Genomic DNA, 21172 nt, shown 5'->3' on the forward strand with positions numbered 1-21172 from the left:
CCCACAGGGCTGCACAGAGTCTGCTGTGAGACACTGACCCCCACCCCAGGGGGACACGGCTGGACATGCCCACCTAGCCTGAGCATGTACACCCATCAGACTCGGTGCCTTCCGGGGGGACCTTCACCACCAAGAGACCACCTGGAGAGGATCAGCGAACATCGCTGGGATCCACGGAGTGATGATATTTTCCTTATTCTGTCCCTGTCACTCTTTCTGTCCCCCCCCCCATCTTCTACTTCGTTCTTCCTTTCTTTATTTCTTTCCTTCTCTCTCTCTCTCATATTTACCATCAAATAAAATCCTTACTATTGTCCCTGGCATATGGTCTCGTTTGCACCTCAATTCAGGCAGAGGCATTTCTAAGAACCTTAAAACTGGATCATAACAATGCTGAATACAGGAAAGTGCCATTAGGACAGAGGAGCAAGAGATTTGATACATTGCTTATCACATCACCTGAACTGGTATTTATTTTCTGGGTCATGAAAGTAATTACACACCAAGAAGCAGTCCTGACAGCTTTCAAGGTAGGATGGTGGTAATTCAATATAATTGAATCTCTTTGCAAGCTTTTCAATAATTCACTTTTAGCACTAATTAATTTGAACAGACAAAATATAAACATGAGTTCTGCAGTAAATGAAAACCCTACTATCTTGATAAATTTCTGGTGTGGTTATAAAATCTGTTCCCAGTTGTGGTAAATAGTCAGAATTCTACAGTGTTGCTTTAAGACAGGGGAAGAATTGATGAGGCTGGTTGAGGAAAACATAAGCTGGGCCATTTGCTGGGCTATTTGCTTATCTTACATCTGGTTCAAGTAAGGCTTAGCAACAGAATGATATCTGGAGTGGAGATGCTCAGTGTTGTTTTGATGCCTTGAAGTGGCTACCTGAAAACAGAAGCTAGACAAGATTAAGACAGTAAAAAAAGGTATCTAGTTGAAGGGCCTACAAAGGTACACCTTGGGAGTAAAAAGCCTCCGAGGGGCTCCACCCAAGATGGATGCTGGGTCATGGGCTCTTCACACTTTTATAAGTTTGGTTTATTTGCCTATCAGGGTTAATTCTCCAATTAAAATTTCACTTAATGATTTAATTACCCCAAGTTTGTTAACCCCTCAAAGGCTTTAGTTTACACATTTTGGGGCCTGGGACAACAAAGTGTCCTTGAAGTGCAAACCTAAAGAGGGTTTGTTATGTCTAACCAGCATGAGAGAACAGTTGTAAACAGGCCACACTAGGCAGTACAGGATTTGAAAATATAAAACTTAAAACCTAAGGCATCAGTTTCAGTGAGGCACAGAAAAATACAGCACCCCTGTACCCTGTACAATAGTCACACTCCCTTCACCAGGAAAAAAAGCCCTGGTTCATCAACGAGATACAGTTGGGCACAAAGACCCTCTGAAGAAGGTCAGGCAACCTTTCCTGCAATCTCAGTATGTGGAGGAGGACCAAAGTGTTTATTGCACCACTTCTGCCAATTATAAATCCTGACTAAAAGTAAGTGAGACCCTCATTAAGCCCCATTAACAGATTAATTTATCATCCTTTGGGATGCAAATGAAGGAGAACATGTGTTGTGCAATGCATGTATGACAAAAGCCGCCAAACATCACCTATAACATGTGATTGGTCCATCCCAAAGGGATGGACCAAAATTTATAGTACAAAAGGTGGGCTTCAGGGCAGAAAAGTCTGGAGTGGGAAAAACACATCTGGAGGGGGGAAAAACCTCTGGAGGAGGAAAACATCACTGAAGGGGAAAAGTATCTCTGCCTGCTTGGCATCAACTGATAGACTATGTCTATCCTTTTCCTCCTCTCCTGAAAGGATGCCCTTAGGTGAGCTTTACACCTCCAACTGCATTGTAGCACACCTCAGAATATTCATTTTCATATATACACCGCTATTAGAATATCTCTTACGACACCTTCTGATGTGACACATACTAACACTCTGTATTTAGTGCATTTATCACTGGCAATCCTGAACCTGCTCTTCTGTTGCTTCAATAAACCTCATTACTGTGAATCTGGATTGTGCAGAGTGCAACCAGACCTATAGTGCTGGACTGGTAAACTGCACCTGTGCTTCAACTTTTTTGACCTCAACCAGACTTACAGTGTTAATTGGTTATAATCAGGCCAAACCCAGGCCCTCTGATCTCTGAAGGCCAGTTGGACCTCAAGGGGTCTCATTTTCTGCTGAATTCCCAGCAGACATAACGTGAGACTGATGCCTAGGTTTTAACTTCTATATCTTCCTGATTCTGTACTGAGGTTTCTTGTAGCTTGCTAATTTCTGCTCACTTGTGCTAGGTATACCTAACAAAGCCTCTCTGGGCCTGCTCTCCAAGGTCACCCAGACCATCCGAGGCCCAAAAAGTATAAACCAAAGAGCTTCTAAGGTGGGGGCAGTGGAGGGGAAATTACATCATTGAACTGAAGCTTTAATTGGAGAATTAACCCTGATATGCAAATGAACCAAACCCATAAAAGAGTGAAGAACTCGTGGCCTGTGGTCCATCTTGGGTCCATTTTGGCAACAGCCTCTGGCTCCCCAGGGTGTGCCTTTGAAGGCCTTTCAAATAAATACCTATTTTATTCTTTTACTACTGTCCAGTCTCTGTGTCTAGGAGGCCTTTTAAGGCAACAAGACCAGGTAATTTGGTGTGTGGGGTCTTAATTTACACTTTTTGAAATACATATAAATTGACCTAAGTATAATTACAAAATTGTAATACCATTTAGATTAGATTAGATTAGACCATGCTGGACTGATGTTCTTGGTGAGTTAAATACCCAAGTAAATAAATATATAAAAATGACATGCTTTTCCTTTATATTATGTTTTTCCAAGTGCAACACTAGAAAACATCAAAATCAGGTATTTTTGTATTCAGAAACATGTAATTTCGTAGAATCTTTTCCAAGGCAACTGTATTTTATATATACTTTTTGATCTTATTATGTATGACATTAAAAAGTGCTAGTGACCTCCACAATAAGATTGTCCATTATTTCCAAAATAGATGTAATTGCACCTAAGTAGACATGACTATGTCTTGGAGCATATATTTGCAAATTGTGCAAATCAGTCTTCAAAATTAGGTTAAATGTCTAAGAGCTAATTAACAATTCTTTACAGATAAACAATGCTAATGCAATCCAAGAAAAAACATATGTCTCATTTTTTACCACTTTGATTTATTTCTTAGGCTTCTTACCCAGAGTGGACTGATCATAATTAGGTCAAGTTATTATATGATTTTTTGCAGCACTACAGGCTGTTACAAATATTTGCTCTGGGACACAAGCATTTTTTCTTTCCTTTAAATTCACTATAGTGTAATAAAAGACACATTGGTGAATGTATATTTATTCAAAATATTGACTGAAAAGGTCTTTTTTTCCTTCTTCACCTCATGCAGTTTTGGAGTTAAATGAACCAGATACACAGCTGCTGTCAGAAGAAGCAGTCCAACCATTTATTTTTCTTATCTCCTCCCCACCCTTCCCAGTATGCTGATCCAAATAAAAAAATCCCATTTTGTATTTTGTACAGATCTGTTTTCAGTGAAAAGGCAGCTCCCACTCACCACACAACTTCAGTCACTAGATCCAACACAGGGCAATCAGTAGGAGTGCACATCAAAAGGGTAAAGAAAGGCAGGACTAGGCAACAGCACTGCTTCAGCTTAATTTGAACCAGTCCTGAAGCATCTTCTGAGAATGAAAGATGTGAACAGGATATTTCCCACTCTTTTTTTTCCTTTCTTTAAAGCTCAAATTAATTTTTGACTGCCTAGCAAAGTGACAGCTTGTAGACTTGTCAGATTTATTGAGTTTACCAATAGTCTGTGGACATCCTGAGTGTAGAAGTTCTGTGATTTCACTGGTCATAAACTTGTTGTTGTGCAAGCACTATCCAGGCCTTTATGTCCTTCCTGAGAAAATGGACTATGAACTGGATCCAATCATCTCTCCAGTCTTTCTCACTGAGTATTTACTGAATAATTTACTGAAACTATAACTGTTCTTTATTATGTTATCATAAAACAACTGCTGGATACAAAAATGGAATCAAGTAGCAGAATTGAGACCCTGTTTCTCAAATAAACCAAACTTCTCAGATCTCTCCATATTACAGATAGGCTGTTCCTCACTTGCATCTTGATGATTGATTCAGGCAATTAACTCTCCATAATTCAATAACAGTGCAAGAGTCTACAGTTATCTTTTCAGTTATTTTACTTTTGAAAAAGAGGCATAAAAAATAATTGTGAACTGATACAATTGCTTCTCATTAATACAATTATAAGAGTAGTTCTCTATTCTAGGGGTAAGAAGATTACTTTCCTGCAACATAGGAATTTGTTGGCCACATTATTCAGTCTACAGATTGAAAATTATTAATTATTAAGAGACAGATTGATCTAAAACTTACATTAGTTTGAAAAGGCGGTAAAGGTTCAGGATGTCAGCTGTGGAAATAGTACATCTTCTTGCTGCTGGGGTGAAAATCCAATAAGCCTAGACAGACACTTCTATGTCAATTTGATCTGGGAAACAATGAGGTGATGAGGATGCTTGCAGGGAGTACTCTTACACAAAACAAATAATGATGCTGTCTCATGCCAAAACCTACTTTTTAAAAAACGCTTGCAAGGTGAAGCTTTGATCTGCTACTAATGGAAGGGATTGGATACTATTGTTAACTCATAAAGTATCCTATTTACTACACAGTATAGATTACAAACAATATGTAAATGGAGGTAAGTTTAGGAGATAGAGGTGTATTTGAAGATTTTGTTTTTAAAGCTGTTACCAAAGATATGATCTCTCATTTATAACTTAGAATCATAGAATCCGTTAGGTCAGAAAAGATCTTTAAGATCATTGAGTTCAACCATCGATGTGACACTAACAAGTCCACTACAAAACCATGTAACTGCCACATCTACATGTCTTTTAAATACCTCCAGAGAGGGTGACTCAACCATTTTCCTGGGCAGCCTGTACCAGTGCTCAATAACTCCTTCAATGAAGAAATTTTCCCTCATATCCAACCTAAACATCCCCTGGCACAACTTGAGGACATTTCCTCCTGTTTTGTTACCTGTTACCTGGCAGAAGAGACCAACCCCCATCTAATTACAACCTCATTTCAAAGACCAAAAAGATCACCCTTGAGCTTTCTTTCCTCCAGCATAAACACCCCCAGCTTCTCAGCTGCTCCTCAGAGGACTTGGGATCTAGACCCTTCACCAGCTCCGTTGCCCTTCTCTGGACACTCTTCAGCACCACAGTGTTTCTCTTGGATTGAGGGGCCCAGAACTGAACACGAGAATCAAGGTGTGGCCTCCCCAGTGCTGAGTACAGGGGGACAATCACTGCCCTGGTCCTGCTGGCCACACTATTGCTGATACAGGCCAGGATGACATTGGCCTTCTTGGACACCTGGGCACAGCTGGCTCCTGTTCAGCCACTGTTGACCAGCACACCAACATCCTTTTCCACTGAGCAGTTTTCCAGCCACTCTGCCCCCAGCCCGTAGCATTGGCCTGGAGTTTTTGTGACCCAAGGGCAGGACCCATCACTTCACCTTGTTTAACCTCACACCACTGGCGTCAGCCCACCAATCCAGCCTGCCCAGAATCCTCTGCAGAGCCTTTCTACCCCCAGCAGATCAACATTCCCACCCAACTTAGTGTCATCTTCAAACTGACTGAGGGGTGACTCAAACCCTTTGGTTCAGATCATCGATAAAAATGTTAAACACAACTGGCTCCAGTTCACAGGGCCAACACTGCTTGTGACTGGACACCAAATGTAATGGATGTAACTCCATTCAACACTCAGGCCATCCAACTAGTTTTCTACCTAGCAAAGAGCATGTCCATCCAATCCATGAAAGAGGATGTTTCTACAGGAGAATGCTCTGAGAAACAGTGTCAAAAGCCCAAGCAGGCAATATCCACAGACTTCCCCTTGTCCACTAAGCAGGTCATCTTGGCATAGAACATCAGCTTAACCATTTACTTTGTTCTTCCTAAGTCAAAGTTCTCTCCTGCTATAACTGTGATGTCTAGAATGCATAAACTACCTACCAAGTCACCTGAGCTTATTACACAGATCTTAGTGTGTTAGTTATGTACATGTATTTATACATAAATTACATAGCTATGATACCAATATTATGTACTAATAAATATATCAGTTCATGCTAGATAACATATCTATTTCCAATGAGCTGAGAAGTTCAGCAAACCTTTATATTGTATAGTCATAATTTGTCTTTCTAGGCTAACTGGAAGTAAGAGGACCAGACGACACTGGAAGAGTATCAGAGAAATAAGCTAAGATTTTCTGAAAGCACAAGTCAGAAGATAGCTTAAAAGCCAAAAAGCAAAAAAATTTCTTTGCCTTACAGAGGTTGTTAAACTTACTATTATAATGTCCACTTACATATTAAAGTTTAAGCAATTGTATGTAAATAATATCCAGATTAAAGGTATTGTATCACGTTATCCTGCAGTGGTATGGAGGAGAAGAGAGATCTAACAGGCAGGCATCGTGCAGCAAGATTCCTTTTAATTATTTTACAACTCTTTTGTAGACTTTTTTCTTCATAGTCTTATTGGTCAAAGGATCAGCCATCCCTTGGGGTGATTGGCTAAAATCCTAAAACATCCATTGCCAAAATATTTTTCTACTGTACTATAAACAAAACTTCTCAAGGTTGCAGGTGTTCATAGCTTATAGAACTCTGCTACTATCTTTGTGAGAGAGAAAAGTATCTCATGAGACTGGAAGAAGCAAGAGAAATTCTTGCTAGCAGCATATTTGCATCCACAGTATTGGAATGATGTTTCTCTTTCACTAAACTCTGTTATTCAGAGGTACTCATCTGCAAATGCCCCAAGTTTTCTGTAGAATTTATTCTTGCAATTTAAGTATATCCAATGAAGTTATCTCCCCAATAGGCTGATTCACTGTCACAGAATCATAGAATCATTCGGACTGGAAGAGATTCCAAGGTAAGTTCCCAACCTTAAGCACAATTTTCAGTCTTGAATTTACATATTTATTTTACATTGTATGCAGTAAGAGACTGTCTATTGCTGTTATATGTGACTTTCATATGTTTTCTTGGCAGCTGATGAATCTTTATTTACATACTATTCCTATACTATTGCCTTAAGCTGCTTAAAGTCTGTGGATATCCTCTGCAAGCTCTCTGCCTGGGGTGGATTTTTATCCACAGAATCTGTTCAAGATAGTAGAATCCAGGATATTTTTTGTTCTGCCATTTTTGGGGAAAATCACCCAAATAAATACATGAGATTGTTGATTTCCATGGTGTTAAGAGTTGTATGAGGTGAACAACTGATTTGCAACATTACAGCTGTGACAACTTAGTATTATTTTGTTTCATGCAAAGGGACTATTCTCTCAGGTTTTCTCTTCAACAAATGCCTATGTGAAACAGCAACAAAACTTCAGCTGTTTCCAATCAGACAGGCCTGTCTCCTTTCTTGACCCAAATTTTCCAGACACACAAAACTACTATTTTTCTCTGTTGGTGTAAGTAACAAATATTGAAGGTGTTAATTTCAAATCCTTAAAAAATAATGCCTGCATTATGAGTCATGGAAGAACATCTCTCACTGTAAACAAGAAAAACCACTTTTTCATTGAAGATATGATTTACCTCTTACAGAATGACTGCTTGAACTCCCTATTTGAGACCTAGCTAATATTAGGGAAAAGTGGAAAGAGGCATTAGTTAATGTGGATGGGGAAAATCAGCACCTGATACTGCTTTCAGGAAAAATGTCCAAAATCAACAAGTTCCTTGGAGCAAGCAGATAGTATTGGTTCATGTAAAATTACAGCCTGTAAATGCTATACCATGAATAGTCCTGGTGTTACTGAAATATAGACATAAAATGCCTCAAAAGTGTGTTTTCAGTAGTGAGCTATTTTGGCTAGCTGGGTTGAAATGGCTGGCAGAGTAGAAGTGCAACAGAAAGGTGTATCTTTATGTTTCAAAACTCATACATACCATGCTGAGGCAAGTTTGCCATTTCTCGGGCAGCAGTAGATTTGCAAGGCAGGAATGCGTTCCTCCACTGTTATTTGTGAAGCCATACTGTCTGAAAAAATGTAAATATTCATCTAGTGAGATTAAACTGAAGCAAAACTGGTGAAGTATTATCTGTCTCCCAAATTAGGAAAGTCATGCTATATACTCCTGACATACTAGGAACTTTTTATTTGCCTATCTCTTTTTCTTATCTTCAACATCTCTCGGCTCTATTTTAACAGCCATGTGTAAAACATTAATATGTATCTTCTTTTGAAATGTATAGTAGCTTATATTCTTAGTGCCACTTTTAACTTTGGTATCACTTAAATGTATTTATCATATGTGTCAATCCATTTGTGACTCACTGGAAGACTGAAGATTTCTGTAGGCCCTCTTGAAATTAAGTGTAAAGACCTCCACCACTGTCTTTACTGTTCATCTCATAACACCATGAGTTTCCCATCTTCCTCTTTCTTCTAACACCATCATAGATATTTTATAATATTAAGTGAATTCAGAACAATTTTTCTTGCAGTATCACAAACTTGTTTTCTCCAACACACAACTATTTAATAGTGTGACGTTCATTTAACAATCTTAGCTATGTTACATATTTTAATTCTGGCATACTCTGGTTGTATAAACAAAAAGGTGCAGGGTACAAGCTTTCAGACTCTTTATAAGACTTTTCAAATTTGGTGATGGGTAGACTGGAGGACTGTGGCACCCACTTTTTGCACCTGATGAGTAAATTCCCTGTTTAAACTTGCCATACCTGTCCTAAAACACTTTATTTTGGATGGTTCTTGTTTTTATATTAATCTTTTATTATAATAATACTGCACACAGAATAGCTCTTCTCTTACTTCCCCTTTTGAATCTCTTTCAGTAGTAGTCTGATTCTCAAGATGGCAAACCCATGTGAATATCCATTTATTCATGGAAATGGATTTGCTAATTACTATCTTTCCAAAGGTGATGCTTTATGCTCCTCAATTTATCTTTTTTTTATACACAAAATGATATGATTTTTCAATGTAAACATAAACATGAATAATTTCTATGTATTACCATGTGGCCTAATTTCCTCACAACACAATCAAAATTATAAGAAACAGCAAACAGACAGGACTGAGTGTAGAGCAAAACAGTAGAGCCATAGTAGTTTTTAATTGATCAACAACATCTTGCTTTAATGAAGTCCTTGGCTTCATTGTTTCCACATGCCCCTCACCCCTGGCCTTTTTTTTGCCTCATTCCCTCATTCTATTTCACCAGCAATACAAACAGCTACCATGTAACATGTAACATGTCGCACCACCACCTAGAAAAGGGTAAGTCTTAACATTGTGAATCAACATCACGGTAATGTAGACACAAAATGTAGTCACAAAAGACTTTACTAAAAAAAATGAGGAAGTTTTATCTGGTTTGCTCTCCAGTAAAAACCCCTAAACTGTAATATCTCTAAACTAAGAGTATCAATTTGGCAATTTGAAAACCAAACTTTTAGATGTCCAACAATATGGTAAAGATTATGTCCTTTGCTGGCTTTGTTTTTAACAAGAGAGAGGGAAGGAGGGAGAGCCACAGCTCTCCATCAAGAACTACTAATGGCACACTAAGTTACCACTCCTAATAAATAATACAGATTCATGAAATTGGTTCTCTGTACATGGAACATGAGAAGGCAGCTATACAATCTTTTGGTCCTGCCCTCAGGCTGCCAGACATTGCACAGACAAAATCAGGAATTCTGAATGTCAAGGTATGGAAGAATACAGCAACAGCTGTATCCCTCTCCAAAGTGGTTATTTTTTTTTCTTAAAGACCCCTGGAGCATAAACTCTATCCACCCCCAGATTTGTAAGAGTAGGAGTACTTTCTAGGCACTTGAAAAGACTGGAAAGGCATTGTGCATGGCCATTGTAAATCTACTTCCACTGTTTAAACACACAACAGATGCACTTTGTAGGCAATTCTACAGTTCTCATGCACTAGCCATGCAGACTTCAGGAGATAGGAAAATGTAGCTGGCTTCCTCCTGCTTGACTACATGTATTTTGCACTGCAAAACAATCCAGGATGCACAGAAGGATACTCTCAGGTCTCATTCATCTGGGATGTAATCTGGACCCAGTGAAATGTTTTTAAGGTTTCCCCACCTGGTTGTACTCAGTGCTCTTCAAATCTATCCAATTAAGTCTCATGATACCCTTCTCCAGTATTAGTCAGACCTGCTAATTTGGTGCCTGAAAGCTCTTTATCCATTAACCAACCCTGTGTGTATGTGTGTCTGTATGTGAAAAGGGTTTATTTTCAAGCTGATACTCTAGAGACATTACAATTCAGTCTTACTGCCAGCATACATCCTTCTTTTCTGTAAGTTAATAGCGTAACAAAGTAGTCTTTCAATCAGACAAAAGGTCTCCATTCCATCCTTTAAATATAGTTTCATCCCTTTCTTCCATCCCATGTTCACTACTGGGTCACATTAATTAAACAATTAAAAATACTGAACACTATACAAATACAGAACTGTCAATTTACCAGTGGTTTTCTGCCCTTTTTGATTTAGATGTGTATCTAATCCACATTTCTTTCACCAAATCTTCAGCAATATAGAACTACCTTAAGAAAATTTAAACCTTTCTGCACTGATGGCAACAGGTACATAACAAAAATATGAAATTATTCAGGCCTGCATGAGAATTGTCTGACTTCGTGCATTTACTAAAACCTGTTTATCACACAATTATGATGATTTTGAAGTTAAGGATTTAGGGACAATAAAATACCTTATATTCTGTAAGTGTTAATAACAGGTTCTGGATGAAATTCACAAATAATTACAAACTCTAATTTAGATATTGTGTCTTCAGTATGCAGTGACTTCGAAATTATATGCTACCAGTAACAAAATAATTACTTAACATATGCGTATGTACTGCATTAGCACTGTATCTTTAAAAATGCCTGTATAATTAATTGCATTGGTTTTAATTTTCCTCTGTATCTCATGTTCCTTGATCAGCTGAGGTGAAGCTAAGCCCTTGGTTTCATGCAACTCACAGCAGAAGGATGAAACTGGTTCCCACACATATAATTAAAGAGTTGGTACAGAAGGGAAGACATCTTTTTCTTTAACTAACGTGGTTGCCTATAGTTGAATGACTACTCCTGCTTGCTCCTAGAGTGAACACTTTAGAAGGATGCAGAAGAACAGCTGTCTACAGAGCAAAACTTACATCCTATTTGAATTTATGGGAGACACCAGTTTAATGATCTGAAATATTTCTGAACAATATTTGTTTTCCTGTCTTTTTATACCATTAAAAAAAAATTAGTACTATTTTGACTTTGCTAGAAAATTGTAGGGTGACATTTCCCTGATATTTCTTATTTATAGGAAAATAATGTTTCTGTTTCAAGCATTTTATGTGAGTAGTTCTCAAAAGTTGTTTAAGAAAGCTCAGAATTGCCTCCACAGAGAAGGATGATCAGCCCTGAAGTAGAATGAAAACATTAAACAATTAAAATTTTATCAACAGGATAGTAGAGAAATTCTTAACATGTTCATAGAGAAAATTATGTGGGAGGGAACATCTGTAGTACTCAAAGCAGAACTAACTTCAGACTTAGACAGGGCTGCTCAGGGACTTGCCCAGTTTTGAAAATCTCTGAAGGTGGAAATTCCATTGTTTCTAGGCAGCTCATTCCAGGGTCTGATCCCTTTACCAGAAACAAGCTGTTGTTTATATTGAGTTAGAATTTTCACTCCTGTAATTTATGACTGCTGTCTCTTGTCCTTTTGCTGTGTACCTCTGAGAAGTGTTTGGGTGGTTAAAACTACAGCACATCCAATCACCTTGAAGAAACTGCTTACAAGCACAAGTTTAGATATCACATAATTAAAACAAAGCATATACAGATGGCAAAAAAGACCCCACTTGTGAAGGAAAACAACAGGTTCCCTGTAAATCATGTTGAATTTACCTCACCTGCCAAAAGTGACTCTCCATTTTATAACTGTTCCCCCATTTTTCCATTATGAACAGCCGAAGCAAATTTTCAAGAAGGTGGTTACACTGCAATAGGCATACACTAGCATAAATAATCTGACAACTCATCACAGGCCTTACCTGAGTAAATAGGTATCTTGGAGATAGATTATGGGATCTGCCTCTGTCTCTGGTGAAATGAGAGACTTTAACCTCAACATCCCTTTTGTGCTCATTCACCACCCCCATTTTACACAACACCACTGTTCATTAGACAAGTTTAATTAATTATCATGCTAGAACATGCACTAATTTTTCAGCTACACTTTCACTGCAATTCAGACTTAATGGAGGAGCCTTAAGGAAGCTGTGTTCCAGTCAAGTGAACTAACAGACATTCTCATAAGAGGCCTCAGTTTATTTATTTGCAGTCTCATTTCCTCTTATATTCTTTTTTCAACATTCCCTTTTTCAATATTCCCTTTCCTACATAGATCTCTATATTTGAAATAATATTGCAACCCTGGCAGCAAAGCTTAAGATGAGACCTCATAAGAAGAAAAGGTTTATTTATTTTACAATAAAATCAATTTCACCCACACTGTCATATCCACACACTCAAAAGCGCACTCAAGAAGTGTGTCTCCAAGAGCTGTGTCATCTGTCAAGCATCAGGTGCCACTTAGTGTGCTGCCAGGTGTCTTTACAGGATTCAGATGCAAAGGGAAAGGTACATGGACTATCAAACCTCCTTTGTCACAAAAGCCACTACATTCCTAATGATCTGTTTCTCCACTGGTTCCAACTACATTTAGCATCTGTGTGTCTACTTTTAAATTCTTCTAGCTATTTTCCCAGTTACTCTAAGCTCTCTTTAGCAACTTCAAGGGGAATTGAAAACTTCTGTTCTCTGTATTTTCTGTGTTGTCTGTCAGTGAGCACAGAGGTAGCAATAATAAATAATCTATGTTACTTGTTTCCTCTGATTCATAAGTTGTCTGCAGAAGTAAGAAAGATTTATTTTCTACCTACCTGATTAAAAATGGTACCCTTGGATTCTCTGGAACCACAGGCAAAAAACCTTCAAGGATCACCTTCTCTATCCTGTTACAATACATAAAAACCATGTCTTAAACCCCAAGATACTCAGATACTATCCTGTTGCAAAGATTGATGATTTCTGCAAGCAGTTATGACTTCATTGAATGGTAAACTTTTTTGGGGGTTAACTCCAAACATCTCCTAACAGCAGGAGCTTATAAATTATTCTTTCTTTCCTAATGAAAGCAAATCCACTCCAGATCAAAAATAGGAAAAATTTACCTCAGTATTTTTCAAACTATTTTCTTCCTGCAGTATATCTTTGGGAAGTGGTAGAGTCATTATCACTAAATGTATTTAGAAGATATGTAGGTGTGACACAGATATAGTTAATGGCGGACTTGGCTGTGCTAGGCTAGTGGCTAGACTTGATGAGCTTAATGGTATTTTCCAACCAAGATAATTATATGATACTATGTCAAAATCCAATATTTTTATTAAATTCCATTAGGGACTTTTAGTCCCCTTATATGAATGTTTGCTCCCAAGTTTGGTTTAGAAGGTATTTTTTTTAATCTCCTCAGAAGAAACATAATAAGGCACAAAGGACAGTTATTTTGTGAAAATACTACTACTATTAAATGGATGTCTCCATCCTTTATCAACTGGTTCAATGCTAATGAGCAGTGTTTGATCAGCGCAACACCACATTGTTTCCATGAAGACACATGATGCACACAGTGGAGTGGATCACATTCTGTTAAGTACATATATAGAATTATTATATTTTGATGGTTCTGCTGTAGGAGGTACCTATTGAAATAGTTGTGAAGTTCTGCAGGTAAGTCTTCTATCCATTGTTCTGGTGCAATTTGGTTCCATTTGCTGTATGGTCTGTAGGAAGCCTGACCCCAATGAGTCTCACAGGGCTATGGGGAAATTAAGTTCCAGCTTTAAATATATTTTATGGGTTCTTATGGAATTTTCAAAGCAGAATGGTATAAAGTAACTGTGCGAGCTATCACTTCATATGGTATTAATTCTATATAGGTTTTCTTAATTTTTTCTTGCCATGCTGAGCCTTTCAAACTACTCTTTCCTTGTGTTGATCTTATTTTGTTATTTTCTTTTCAGGTTCTGTTGCAAGTGCAGCTGAGTAGAAAGTAATTGAGGCTTTTATGCTTTTTTTAGATGGTTGCAGGTTTTATGAAGGTGGATGTGTTATGTCTAAGTGCACCTAGTAGTCCACAGGTTTCTATTTCTTTTCCTGTTCATCATCCTACTCAAAGCTTACTGGATAAGTATCACTATAAAAACAGACTCATTTTTATCCCTAGACCATCACAGCTGAGACCACTATAATATTCATCCTACCAAGTATTGTACAGACTCCAATATCAGCATGGAACAGAGTAAAGCCCACTTTTTTTTTATACAATCTGTGCATAAGAATTAGCAAACACATCTGAACTGGAAGTGACATGACTGTAATTAAACCAAAAAAAAAAAAAAAGTAATGAAGATATTACCCATAAAAAGTGAATGAACAAATGAAAATAATAAATACAAAGTACAAGTTACGTAAATACTATGAAAAATTGAAACAGAATGAGATATTATGCTCATAATGCAACTTGAAAATACTTTTAAAGATTTCCTAATTAATACAACACTACTGGGAGGAAAATCACACAAGATTATCTACATTGTATTTTCTATCTTGTATAGAAATATATTTGCCTTTTTTAAAAATAGATGAGTACTTCAAAATTTTTCCTCTCCTTTCAGTACTAAATAGGAACAATCTTCCTATCTTCTTTGGAAGCTATTAATAAGTTGGGAAGACATGCCTTTTTTTCCAAGATTTGTCACAGAGGTTTTCTTTATTTTTCTTCCTTCTGTGTACTTTTTTAATATTATTGTTTGGTTCCCCTGGAAATCTTTAAAGAACATTACACAGCGACTACATGTATCTCAAGTGCTTCCATACCTCCTTTAAAACAAAAATTATCAGAATGGAAATGATTGTCACATATTTGTAAAATAAGTTGTTCATCAAACTTCTCATGTTTCCAAGCCCATATAATGGAAATTATGAAGAAAAGGTGTATTTTAGAGTAGGTATCTTCCTTTTCTGTCATAGAGATTTACTTTTTCTCCCTATATGGAAATTATAAAGAGGAAAAAATGCTATACTTTGTCCCACAAAAGGCTGAGAACTACTTCTTTTTTATGTATGTGTGTGACAGTGAGCAGGGAAGATACAAGAGTGGGAGGAGAAGGGTTTAAATTTCTGCAATAGTAGTATGATCCATTTGACAATCTCTCTTCCTGTGACCAAAGCAAGTTTGTGAAGCAGGGTCCCATCTTACATGACAGAAATATTTATCTCTTCTAAAAGAATGTCAGGTTAATACCTGTGATTCTTCTTTCCAAGCACATTTATTAGACTTTTCCCCTTCAGTAGTTTATCATTCCTTGACACTTGGTAATAGATTATTCACTTATAAAAGGGATGTAACTACACCAGTAAAAATGAAGACTTTTGTTAATAGTAAGAAAACTGTAATCATGAATTGAGACTGGGCTATAAGAAAAATAATTTATTTTTCTACAAAAGCTTCCCTACCAAACCTCTCAAATTTCAGTTAGACTTTGGATTTTGCTTCAAACTGAAGCTCTGGTTTAGTTTATTTTAAACATTTCTTTTTTTCCTTTTTTTTTTTTTTTTTTTTACTTTTTATATGTGTTTCAATTCTAAGCAGATTCATTATAAGCCAGTCCTAGAAATTAAACACATTGATCAGAAGTCACTCTATCTCTGTTAGCACAGGACAGAAACCTCTGATAGATCTTTGAGCATCAGTTCTGTAGTAGTTAAGAGATTCTCTTTAAGCTGAGCTTTATTCACCATGTTCTGACGTATGCATAGACTAATTTTAAAAAAGACAAGTTTTAATATAAATCACCAATATTTGAACCGTATTGTGGTTTTACTTAAATTATTAGAAGACACGTATTTGGTTCCTGTAGACATGATATTACACAAATATTGGAACTATGTCATTCAGTAAACACACTAGGAGGCCTCTGTTTCCCTTAATTTTAAATAAGGTCTCTATCAGCTTTGTAACAACTTGTTTGGAGTAGAAAAATTTACCATAGAATCAATTAAAGTTACCCTTTAATACAGCAATTAAGTCCCCTTAGTCCCTTAAAGAAAATTAAAACAACAGGCTGACTGATCCCAGTACCTGAGGATGTGGATTGAAAATCAGGCTCAGAGGCAAGATGTCATTTCCCCTTCAAATTCACATCAAGCGAAGGTTTTCCCACTTGGATTCCAAGAGTTCTTGATTCTACCATCAAGTCAATAGCCAATTTCTTTCTTCAGGACTTAAGCCTGATGCTTCTTAGGCTTGGAGGATGTTGGAAAAGAAAATGTTTCTGGAACTGGAGGGAACCTGGTTCCTACCCAAAGCATCCCAACAGCATTCAAAGCTTGTGGGAGATTTCAGCCATTCTATTCCCAGAGAAACTAGGCAGCATTTAGAACATTCCAAAATTCTAAGAAGTTTTTGTACAACACGTTGTAAAAAAACAGGATACTATTAACTGGATTAAGCTGCTTTTTGAGTTCTCAATATCATGGCCTCAAATTCATGCCTCTTAAGATACAGGGAGCCAAATGAAGAGTGTTTATGGGTCTCCAGGAATTAAAGTTTCTTTGTCATATGTTGTAACAAAAAAAGTCCCATTATGTCACATTATACTTGCCAAGCTCCAGTGGAAGGCTTTCCAGCCTAAAGGAACCAAAAAGCTAGGAGCACAAACAACAGCTCAGCAAGGCCTCCAGAACTGTATAAAGAACTTGCAACCTGTGCTTTTTTTAGCAGGGATTTTTGAAATGCTCCCCCATCCTCTTTTTGTTTCCCTGGTTCATAGATGACAAGAAGGAGAAAATTTTAAAGGAATCCTTCTGAAGGAACTACTCCTGCATTTGAAGAAATACTGCTGTGTCTCTACCATAAGTAAGAAAATTTAGTACAAAACGTAGTATTTGGTTTTGCTTTTGTCAGCATCTGAAGGCCTGTATTGGTCACAAACACTTTGCCTAGTCACAGGAAATGCTAATTAATTGTCAGGCAGCTGCACAATCTTGGGCTTCTCTGTACAGACATGACCACCCATACTTCCTCAGAAAACCTGAATGGACATTAGAGCTCCAAGCTTGTGCCAAGGAATCCACAGATTCACAGTCTGGCTGAAGCAGGTCAGATCCAAAGCTGCAAGGGTTACACAGTTCAATTTCCACTGCTCTGCCTACAGTCAGGAGGAGCTCTTAAAATTCAGCAGGAAGAACAAATGGCCTTGATGGGCAGTCAGTTTCAAGTGTTTCTAAATCAAGTGATCTCCCATTCCTCAGGGATCATCACACCTAAGAAGGTGGAGGAAGGGATGGGCTGATAGCACTGATCATCCTTTTCTATGAGAGTTTTCCAAGATAATGGCTCTCCCATTGTTCCCAAGAGAAGAAAACAACTACAGCAACCCTGACAAAGCCCATTATTAACAGTAGCTACAGTTTTCCTTTTAAATTGCTCCTCCCCCCTCCAACAGCATAACAAAACTATGATGTCCGCAGTGTGTGCAGGACTGAATGCAGTTCTTGCTCCTGGGACCGCAGTTATCTCTCCAGAAATTACTTTGTTGACTTCACATGTTGTCTGATGACTTCAGGAACAAGACCTCGTTGAACTCAAACACTATTTCACTCAAAAACCAGCCACATCCCATTTCTGTTCTGTGGCCCATAAACTGAGAGACAAGCCCTGTGGTACAATGTGAAGGCTTGTGGGTGGGCTTGGTAACTGGGGTTACTGGCAATGCACATTTTGGTCTGGCTTCCTGGGTACTTAGAGGCATCTGAACTGAAGAAGTGTATATGGAATTGGTTCTTATACTTTATGGTCTGAATGGAAGCTTCAGACAGAGCTTAACAGAGAGATCTTCCCATTGTGACAGAGGGTTCAGAAAAGACCCCCTTGCTTTCTGAACTCCTCAGAGAGAAGTCTAGGTGCACTGGATCCAACCCTAGTCCCAGACTTCATCAACTATTTATGTCTAAAGTATTGCACAGGTATGACTGAACCTTTATATGACTTTGTCCTGCAAGATTGAGGATGGCAAACCAAATACATTAACATGAAGAAAGTAAATCAGTTATTTTAATTGATGACAGTGATTAGGCTAAAAGACTTCAATCAGAACTGTAACAACTAGTAGACTGCATGATTTGTTAAATCAATAATTTTGAAGCTAGCTTAACAACTATTAAATGGAGATTGATGTTACTTATCCATACCAATGACCATGGGCAAAGTAACCCTGAGGGGCATCACCACTCAAGGGAGGAATCTCCACATACACTCCTAGAAGGTGCATGTTGCAAGTCCCTGCTGTAAGAAGAAGGACTGGGCTTTCATAGTATAAAGTCATTGACTGTCAAGCACATGCTTCTAGGCCAGATGTGTCAGATCAGCAGCCTTTAGCTCAGCACCTTTAAATCAATTACAGTATTATCACTTGCTGGTTTCTTTATCAGGATCTTTGCAGCCTCCTCAGCAATGTCAGCTGCTGTCAGAACATTGTTTTTCACATCCTCAGAATGTTTAGTTTTGGCATGAAGGACTCAAGCTGGTTTCAGCATTCTTTGAAACCAAAAGCAGCATGAACCCTTCCTCTATCTATCACTGATAATTTTTACAAATAGGGTAAAATTTGAGCTGCTTTTTCCCCCACTTAGGCAGAGCATCCTGCTACAGTCAATGACACCTCAAAAGAACAAATACATCCTAGTACCATTAAATCCTCTCAGAAAAATAACACTGCAGCCGCTACTGCAAATATCTTTCCATGACGGAGTGTGCCCCACACCATATATTCAGATCTTGGTATTCTCTCTGTCTGAACAGTCATGCATGATTTGATGGGTGGACTGTTCAGCAGATGAGGAATTGGTAGGATGCTTGCATCCAGAGAATAGCATTCAACAGCTCAGTGTCCAGATGGAGATTGGTGGCAAGTGGTGTCCCTCAAGGATCTCCAGGGGGACAAGTACTGTTGATGTCTTCACCAGCATCACAGACAGTGAGATCAAGTGCACCCCTAGCAAATCTGCAGACGACACCAAACTGAGTGGTGCAACTGACACAACTAAGGGATAAGATACCATCCTTAAGGACCTGGACAAGCTCAACAAGCAGGCCCACGTGAATCTCATGAGGTTTAAAAATATCAAGTTCAAGGTGCTGCACCTGGGTCAGGGCAACCCCCAGTATCAATCCACACTGCGGGATGAACAGATCAAGAGCAGCCCTGGGGAGAAGGACTTGGGGGTGCTGGTGGGTGAGAGGCTGGACATGACCCAGCCATGGGCACTCACAGCCCAGAGAGCCAAACGTGTCCTGGGCTGCATCCAAAGCAGCGTTGGCAGCAGGGGAGGGAGGGGATTCTGCCCCTCTGCTCTGCTCTGGTGAGACCCCACCTGGAACACTACATCCAGATCTGGGGTCTCAGCACACAGATGACATTGATCTGTTGGAGTGAGTCCAGAAGAGGGATACATAAATGATCAAAAGGATTAAGCACCTCTGCTATGAAAGAAGGCTGAAAGATTTGGGATGGTTCAGCCTGAGGAAGAGAAGGCACTAGAGAGGTCTTCAGTACTTAAGGAAAGGATGTAAGAAAGACAGGGACAGACTTTTTAGCAGTATCTGTAGCAACTGAACAAGGGACAGTGATTATACACTAAATGAGTGGGGACTTAGAGATGGTAGGAAGCAATTTTTTACAATGAGGGTGGTGAAACACTTGAACAGGTTCCCCAGAGAGGTGGTAGATGCCCGATCCCTGGAAACATTCAAGGTCAGATTGGATGGGGCTCTGAGCAACCTGATCTAGATGAAGATGTCCCTGATCATTGCAGGGGCATTGGACTACATGATCTTTGAAGGTCCCTTCCAACCTACACCATTCTATGACTCTGCGCCTGTTTTAATTTCAGGAAAATTTAACCAATAATTGCCTATCTCAACAACTGTCTTGTCATATCTCAGTGATATGCAAAGCTGGTTAGAGATCTCACAATCCTGCCGGGATGGCATGGCATTACCTGTACCCTCAGGTATAGGTAATTAACCTGTACCCTCATATTTGCCAATCTTTGTCCCCCACTTGATTGTTTCTCATTCTCTTTTCTCTCTCTCAGAAATTTATTTCTTTAAATTGCAAACGAATAATCTCTCAGAAGCTCAGGACTCTTTTGTCATAGGAATTACTGGGGATACAGTCCCTCTGATGAAATTAAGAGATGTGGAAACAACAAAGGACTAACTAAAAATACGATTCTTCTCCTGTTCTGCCAATAAGAATTTTAAGTAAAGTATGTATGTTTGTACCTTCACATATCTGTATTTTATTTTCACAGGCACAGAATTCATTAATGATGTGATCTGTAAATGTGACTTGGGAATTTGGATCTTACGGTGTACATTTGCAACGGTTGAACTAAGAAACCCCAAATGTCCATTCCTTGAACTAAATCTTCCCTTCCCCAAACTGACTTAATTTCTTGCCAAGCCTTGTTTCAGTAAAAGGTATGAGTTTGATTTGTTATGGCAGACCAGCTATTCACCTGCTTTCATTATTAAACAAATTTGTTAGAAGGTAACAATCTTATGGATGTTTCCCATTTTGCTGTCACCATGACAGTATGAATGGATCTTAGATGTCTGTGCTTGAATGATTTACCAAGGTGGGACTAGGATTTGATGACACTGTATCATATTTTCATCAACACATTTACAGATAATTTTACTTCCCCCCCCTCCCCCCCCCCCCCCCCCCCCGTGATTAATGCCTTAGCCATAGTCTCATATGAAAATTTCTGGTATGGCTTACCAAATTTCTTCCTTATTTCCCACTTCATCTATATCATGCATATCTCATGAATCAGAAAATAGGATTAAG

General features: G+C 38.4%; 1 protein-coding gene across 1 annotated transcript in view; it reads left to right on the forward strand.

Moving 5' to 3' along the window:
* Positions 1-7027: 7027 nt before the first annotated feature.
* The window catches only part of SPIN1 (spindlin 1), an 80508-nt gene continuing 66363 nt past the window's right edge, over positions 7028-21172 (forward strand). The window contains exon 1 of the mRNA XM_069000942.1: positions 7028-7047. The gene's annotated coding sequence lies outside the window, so the exon portion shown is untranslated. The remainder of the gene's footprint in view (positions 7048-21172) is intronic.

The sequence above is a fragment of the Aphelocoma coerulescens genome (assembly GCF_041296385.1).
Source record: "Aphelocoma coerulescens isolate FSJ_1873_10779 chromosome Z unlocalized genomic scaffold, UR_Acoe_1.0 ChrZ, whole genome shotgun sequence".
In the NCBI taxonomy this organism is placed as follows: domain Eukaryota; kingdom Metazoa; phylum Chordata; class Aves; order Passeriformes; family Corvidae; genus Aphelocoma; species Aphelocoma coerulescens.